Source organism: Nuphar pumila, chromosome 15 (genome assembly GCF_984573655.1).
Source record: "Nuphar pumila chromosome 15, dmNupPumi1.hap1.1, whole genome shotgun sequence".
Classification (NCBI taxonomy): Eukaryota; Viridiplantae; Streptophyta; class Magnoliopsida; order Nymphaeales; family Nymphaeaceae; genus Nuphar; species Nuphar pumila.
The window spans coordinates 77508748-77516065 of NC_143263.1; positions in this window are offsets into that span (position 1 = coordinate 77508748).

A 7318-nucleotide genomic window follows, 5' to 3' on the forward strand; every position below is an offset into this window, starting at 1 on the left:
ATTATAGATTTTACACAAAAACCATGTGGGAGGGAAATGGTTTAAGAAGAAAGGAGAGAGAGAGAGAGAGAGAGAGAGAGAGAGAGATGAGAGTGTTTTGGAGAATAACGAAATAACATGTAAGGGGTTGCGGAAACCCCAAAGATAACCTTCTTCTTTTATTTTCTTGAGTTATTGCCAAATTAATTTTTATTGAAACCGCCTCCTCCTTCCATTTGTGCATATCAGAGGCTGGCCTCTCATACCCAAGATGACCTTTTCATATTTCTTAGATCTTTTCATTAGTTGCCAAAAATGTTTCCATGAAACCGTCCCCCTCTCTTTATTTAGGCGTATGAGAGGTTGGCCCCTCATACCAAGAGTTTTCTTTTTTTTTATTACTTATTTAATACTTACCTTCTCAAGGGTTAGGTCTCATTATTATTATTTTTTTAACCCTTTCTTATTTTGTTTCCTTCCAGCCATGCCTACATGGCAGCCATTTTGAAAAAACGTGTATATGAGAAGTGTTGAAACCTATCTTAATGGAATTTCTATTTCTTTATTTCCTCTTTTCCACTTTGATTCCCTTTTTATTAAATTCCAGCTTAGTCCACCAAAAAAGAAATACTGAAAATGTGAATTCTCAATCCAATTAATGTGTAGTTCTTTTGTTCATAAATTATAGCTGTGTATTGCCAAAAAACACCATGAGCGTGAGGGTTCGAACTTGGTTCTGTTCCCAAAGAAAATCCAAACCCCCCCACAACATCAATGTTCATTTTGTTGCAATGTGCAACATATTTAATTTACTTAGATACTGTATAATGTATTTTTTGTAAAAAAAGAGATCGGTGTCTGCTTTATTAAAAGCATGTGGGTGAAGTTAATGGGAATTGAACTCAAGTTGTCTCACAAGGTGGCAACATACCTTACCACCACACCACTTCTTGTCTTGTTACATTTTTATCTTCCTTAATTTATTTATATACAAATGGGTTTTCGAACGGATCTCACATTCACGTTGGATCTTCAATATACTTTGGATATTTTGAACTCTCTAGCTGGATTTTTTTTTTTTAATCTTAATTGAGTTTTAACCACATTTGATACATAAAGATCCAATTGACTCTTAATTGGGTTTTGAAACCATTTATGATCCGAATTCATTCACCATATATGCATCCAATTACTAGATCCATTTGATCCCATTCGGATTCAAAAATCCATTTGGATCAAGTTCATATATATTATCAATTTTATTTTGAGAAATTTAATATTTATTTATTTCAATAATTACTAAAATTTATGGGTTTTACTCTCTTTCTATATATATATATGGTTGTATTGTTTTGCAATATATATATATATATATATATATACGGAGAAGAGGCCTATGTTACTTTTGCTATGACAATACAACCATATATGTACAAGAGGGGTCTCTCACGATAAGGCAATAAATTCCCTATAATCATGAGACATAAGGCAGAGATCAGCTTTTATCAATTATTCTACTTCCTTTTTTATATTCTCTGACTTGTGATCATGCGTATCTCCATAAGTATCGTCATGCATATCTTGACCTTCTTAGTATCACCATGCATATCTTGACCTTCTTGAATATTGCTAACATATATATATATTGCAAGTGGCTTGAAATTTTAACACCCAGAAAGTCCCGAGTTCGATTCCCCCTGCAATCAAACCAGCAGTGGGCATCAACAGTGTAAGGCTGGTTCACTCTTTCAGTTTTTTTTTTAAAGGCAAGCTGGGTTAAGCAGACCCCACTAGATTCAATTATATAAATAACTGTGACAGAGTTTTATACATTTTCTTTCTCATGAACCAGTCTGGATGATGATCCTTACACGATTTCTGGATTTCCACCATCTCTAATTTAGCTAATAATCTAACTGTATAATTTGAGTTGAAATTTGATATTTGTATATCCATTTTATCAAAACCAAAAAAAAAAATGCCTCACTTCCTGCGGTATAGTCTGGTCTGAATATCTTCCATTTTTTTTTTATTCTGTCCAACTGATGCGCTTGTAAGACATCAAAGATTTCCCGCCCGGCCCACCGGCTACTTGCCTCCCTAACATTCCACGACAGCAGTTGCATTAGACACGTTAGGAGGGTAGGTGAAATCACCCGTCGACGACCATTCACATCCTCCTCTCTGCGAAGCTCCACTTTTGTCCCTCTCATCATCGTAATTAATTGATTTTCCATCTTTGAGAGTGCGTTGATTAAAGGACCCTCTCCACTTAAAAGATGCATGGGAGGCACAACCAGCCCCTGCGTTATCTTTACCGGAGTCTCTTGCCAATTGGAGATTTGTTTTTGTGATTGGATGGGTTCTTCATGGTGGAAGGGGGATCCGATTTTGGATCCAAAAATTCTTTTCTATTCACACTAACGACGAGTAGTTGAAACCTGGTTTGGAAACCCGGCGGTGATTCCAGACCAGCTGGATGGTGTATATTTATTGAGGTTTCAGGGAAAATCCCAGAAGATAGTACCTACTACCTAGCCTCTGGCACAGGTGTTGACCTGAGAAGGGGTCTTTGGGATGCACGTCCATGTTGTCCCCACCCTCCCTCCCGAGAGGGTGGTGTATGTTCGCCCCCGATGATTCACTGAATCCCACGTCTGTGTTCGGGGGATCGAATGAGCGCCACGTATTCATGCACATGGGGCTCGTATTCCCGTGTATGTTGACATAACTTTGCATCGGACTCTGGTGCTGTTGCAAAGACTTAATCACCTTTACTTGCTTTTCTTGCCATGAAATGACGGTTCGAGGAAATGACAAAAATATCCTCCATTCAAAAGTTGTGAAACGACGGGTCAAGAAAAGGACAAAAAAGTCCTTCATCCAGAAAGTTTGATGTTAACCATTTAAAGTGGAGACGTTCCCTATTCATTAAACTCCTGCGCCATCTGCTGTAACAGTTGCTCCCATTATCAACCCAAACTTTGCCTTCGTCTCCAGTCGAGCTTTTTCGTCTTGTTTTTTATCCTGTTGTACAACACACTGTCGTCTGCTCGTGCCTGCCTTGTGTTACAAAATATTTCAGTGTCTTCTCTTCATTGTTGTTGTCGTTAGGCATCATGGAAGAAAGCAATGATGCACAAACATTCCTTCCAGTGCCATTAAGGAAGCGTGAGTAGCTTTCCATCTCATTATGCTATCGATGAAGAAGGCATATTGTCTTGTGTGCCATTAAGGCATTGTTTGGTTATTGCAGGTAGATCTTGTTCTTACGAAGGTTGGAAACTTATCGATATTTGTAAGACGCTGAGACCTATTGACAAGAATGCTTGTTTGCAGATGCTAGGAAGGGCCTCTACCCCATAAGGTATCATACATTCACTCATCATATGCATTGTATCTCAAACCGTTGTATTAGTAACAGACTCCCGTTTTTGTGAGATACATTTTTGTTAGTTAATATCGATTTGTTTTCTATTATGCTCAAGTTCTTCCTTATCGATTTGTAATTTATTGTGCGATATATTTATCGACCTTTTAGATAGTATGGTTTTGTATCGTCGAGTTGTAAGTTATTATGCTGAACTGCCGTATCGATTTTCAATATCTTACAAATCGCTATACATATCGTTTTGTAAGATATTATATGTTTTGTAATATGTATGTGTAAGATATTTGTACACAAACTTTAAAAACGTGTGGATGCAGAAACACATCGTTACACGCATGGCGGGGCGATTTTCGCATGCATATCGCTGCTCTCTCAGCGACTTCTATTGAACTCGCTTTAGAGCCTCGTGGATATTATGAGAGCGTTATCGTCAACACACATGTACGACATGTGTATTTTATTGGCATGGTAAGCGACAAGTCGATGCTCAGCATAAGCAAACATCAAACCGCACTTTCTTTGATACTTTCATTCATTAAATCGTTGCTTTGACTTGCTTAACCCTAGCGGTATTCGTTGTTATATGCATCCTGATTAAATCGTAGTAAACCTATGCCGCTTGGTAACGCAAATTGATATATTGCTTACAAAACATTCCACTGTCTTCTTTTATTTGTCGTTGTTGTTAGGCATTATGAAAGAAAGCAATGATGCACAAACATTCCAACCAGTGCCATTAAGGCAGCGTGAGTAGCTTATCATCTCATCATGCTATCGATGAAGAAGGCATGTCGTCTTGTGTGCCATTAAGGCATTGTTTGGTTATTGCAGGTAGATCTTGTTCTTACGAAGGTTGGAAACTTATCGATATTTGCAAAACTTTGGGACCTATTGACAAGAATGCTTGTTTGCAGATGCTAGGAAGGGCCTCTAGCCCATCAGGTATCCTACATTCACTCATTATATGCATTGTATCTCAAACCGTTGTATTAGTAACAGACTCCCGTTTTGTTAGTTAATATTGATTTGTTTGCTATTTTGCTGCAAACACAAATTGATATATTGCTTAAAACATTGTTGAGCTTATCATCAGGTTGCAATAAAGACGATGTAGCTCAATCAATCGAAAGATCTGGAGAATTGAATATCTATACTTATGACGCAACTGAAGAATTGAACATCTGCACTAACGATGCACATGAAAAGAAGGGTGCATGCATTAGACCCACTCTTGACTTGAATGTTTCAGTGGAAGAAATGCAATTCAATGATGAGGTAAACTACCATGACAGTGCACATAATAAAAGTGTAGGCACCGGGAATGTACACATAAGTACACTTGACTTGAATGATCCAGGAGAAGAAATGCAATTCAATAATAAGGTAGATTTTGATGTCAGTACACTTAATAAAATCGTAGGAACTGGGAATGTACATGGAATTACACTTGATTATGTTCCTGTAGAAGGAATGCAGTTTAATAACGAGGAAGATACATATAAATTTTACAATGATTATGCCTTAAAAGTTGGCTTCAGTGTGAGAAGGTTTTCTTGGTCAAAAAATGCACAGGGTGTCTTGGTTAGAAAGACATATGTCTGTTCCAAGCAAGGTTGGAAGAAATCAATGGGAAATTCAACAAGGAGCATGCCAGAATCAAGATGTGGATGTCAGGCGAGATTGGTTTTGAGAAGACATCTGAATGGGAAATTTGTCGTGCGTACTTTAATCAGTGATCATAATCATGATTTATCTGCATCATTTATGACTCCTATGCTAAGGTCACATCGCAAAGTAACTGTAGCGCATGCTGCACTGGCTGAAATAGCCGATAGCGCCGACATTGCACCAAGAAAGACATATAATTTGTTTTCCCGCATAGATGGTGGTCGCGAAAATGTGTCATTCACACCTTTGGATCTAAGAAACCACTTGAGAAGGAAGAGGACAGATAACATGAAGAACGGAGAAATATGTTGTTTGGTTCGTTACTTACAGAATAAATCAAGCAATGAACATGGTTTCTTTAGTGCAATGCAAGTGGACGAAGATGGATATGTTGTGAATATGTTTTGGGCAGATTCAAAGTCTAGAGTAGATTATGAATGCTTCAATGATGTGCTTGTGTTTGATACTACAATAAAGATTAATACTGAACAGTGGTCATTTGCGCAGTTTGTGGGGGTGAACCATCACTCACAGTCTTGTATATTAGGCGGTGCTTTTGTGTATGACCAGACCAAGGAAAGCTTTGAGTGGTTGTTCAGAGTATTTACACAGGCAATGAACGGAAAGCATCCTGAAACTGTACTTACAGATGGTGATCACGCAATTGCGGCTGCAGTGCTTCATGTGTGGCCATATGCACATCATCGCCTATGTTTGTGGCATATCTTTCAAAATGCAGCAAAGAACATAGGACACATATTTAATCAGAATACAGGGTTTGGCAAAAAGTTTACAAGGTGTGTACTTCATAGCGTAGACGAGGTCACATTTAAGTCAGATTGGGACAAAATGATTAAGACATACGACCTTATTGATTGTGTGTGGTTACAAAATTTATATGCAGAAAAAGAGAAGTGGGCATTGGCATATGGAAGACAATACTTTTGTGCAGGTTTGATAAGCACACAAAGAGCCGAATCTATGCATGCCACCCTGAAGAAAACCCTGTATTCATGTTTAACAATGTTTCATTTCATGGAACAATATGAATTATTTGTAGACGGTCTAAGACAGAATGAGCTTGAACAAGATGTGAAATGCTTCAATACACGACCTCTAACTTTTGGCATGAAAATATTGATGTGACCTGCAGCTCTGTATACACTAACTGTATTTGAATGGATCAAGAAAGAGGTGTTGCATGTCATGAATTGCAAAATAGAAGGACTCGTGCAAACCGAGAATATGCACAAATACCATATTTTTTGTCAGGGCGAAAAGCATCAGGAAAGGCAAGAAGCACATGTCACGTACAATGTTGACAACGGAAGGGTAAAATGTTCGTGCAAAATATATGAATTCAAAGGTATTCTATGTTGTCATGCATTAAAGGCACTCAATCAAGAGAAGATACAAGAAATACTTGAGTCTTACATAATGCGAAGATGGACGAGACGCGCGAAGATTGAAATGCTCGTTATGGACAATGCGAGTAAATCTGGTGTTGATGAGAAGTGCCACATAGCCTCCTGTTACCAACAACTGTGTAGGTCATTCATGCTTGTTGCTGATTTGGCATCGAGAAGTGAAGAAGGCTATGCATGTGTGAGAAAAGTTGCAACGGAGTTACTTGAAAACGTGGAGTTAATTCACATTAAATTCGTTGCAGCGAATGAATACCAGCCGAAGATAATGGGATCGAACAGCGTAGGTCAAAATCATGTTTCGCTTGACACTCCCGAGAAGTTGCGCCGAAGCGTAAACATTATCTTCAACAAGTCATCAGTGAACGTTGTTGATTATGATGGACATATTCATGAAGTGAAGGGTATCAAAAGAAAACCTGCCTCTGATCGCAGTCGTCGGAGGGCAAAGGGTGCAGTAGAATTGGTTGGCAAGAACAGGACTAAGAAACAACCAACCTGTAATAAAAAATAACAAAGCCCTTCGAATGAACAAGTATGTAAAACATTATATTGCTTCCCATTGTGTGAAGCTTGTCAAATAGCTAACTCGTGTAATGTCCATCATGCAGCAATACCCTGCAGAAGTACCACCAAACGTTCAAACCTACATTCCTCCCGACCAGATTTCTGGCAACGATCGTTACAATTTTATAAGTCTTTTGGTATGTAATCAATGTTGCGAGGAGGTATGCATTTCTTGTGAAACTTAATTCAGTGTCTAATATTTTCTCTTTCATGACAGGCTCTGATGCATTCGACAGATAGGTATGGGACACAGGAATCTCGTGTGGGCTATTAATTTAGTTGGCATGCC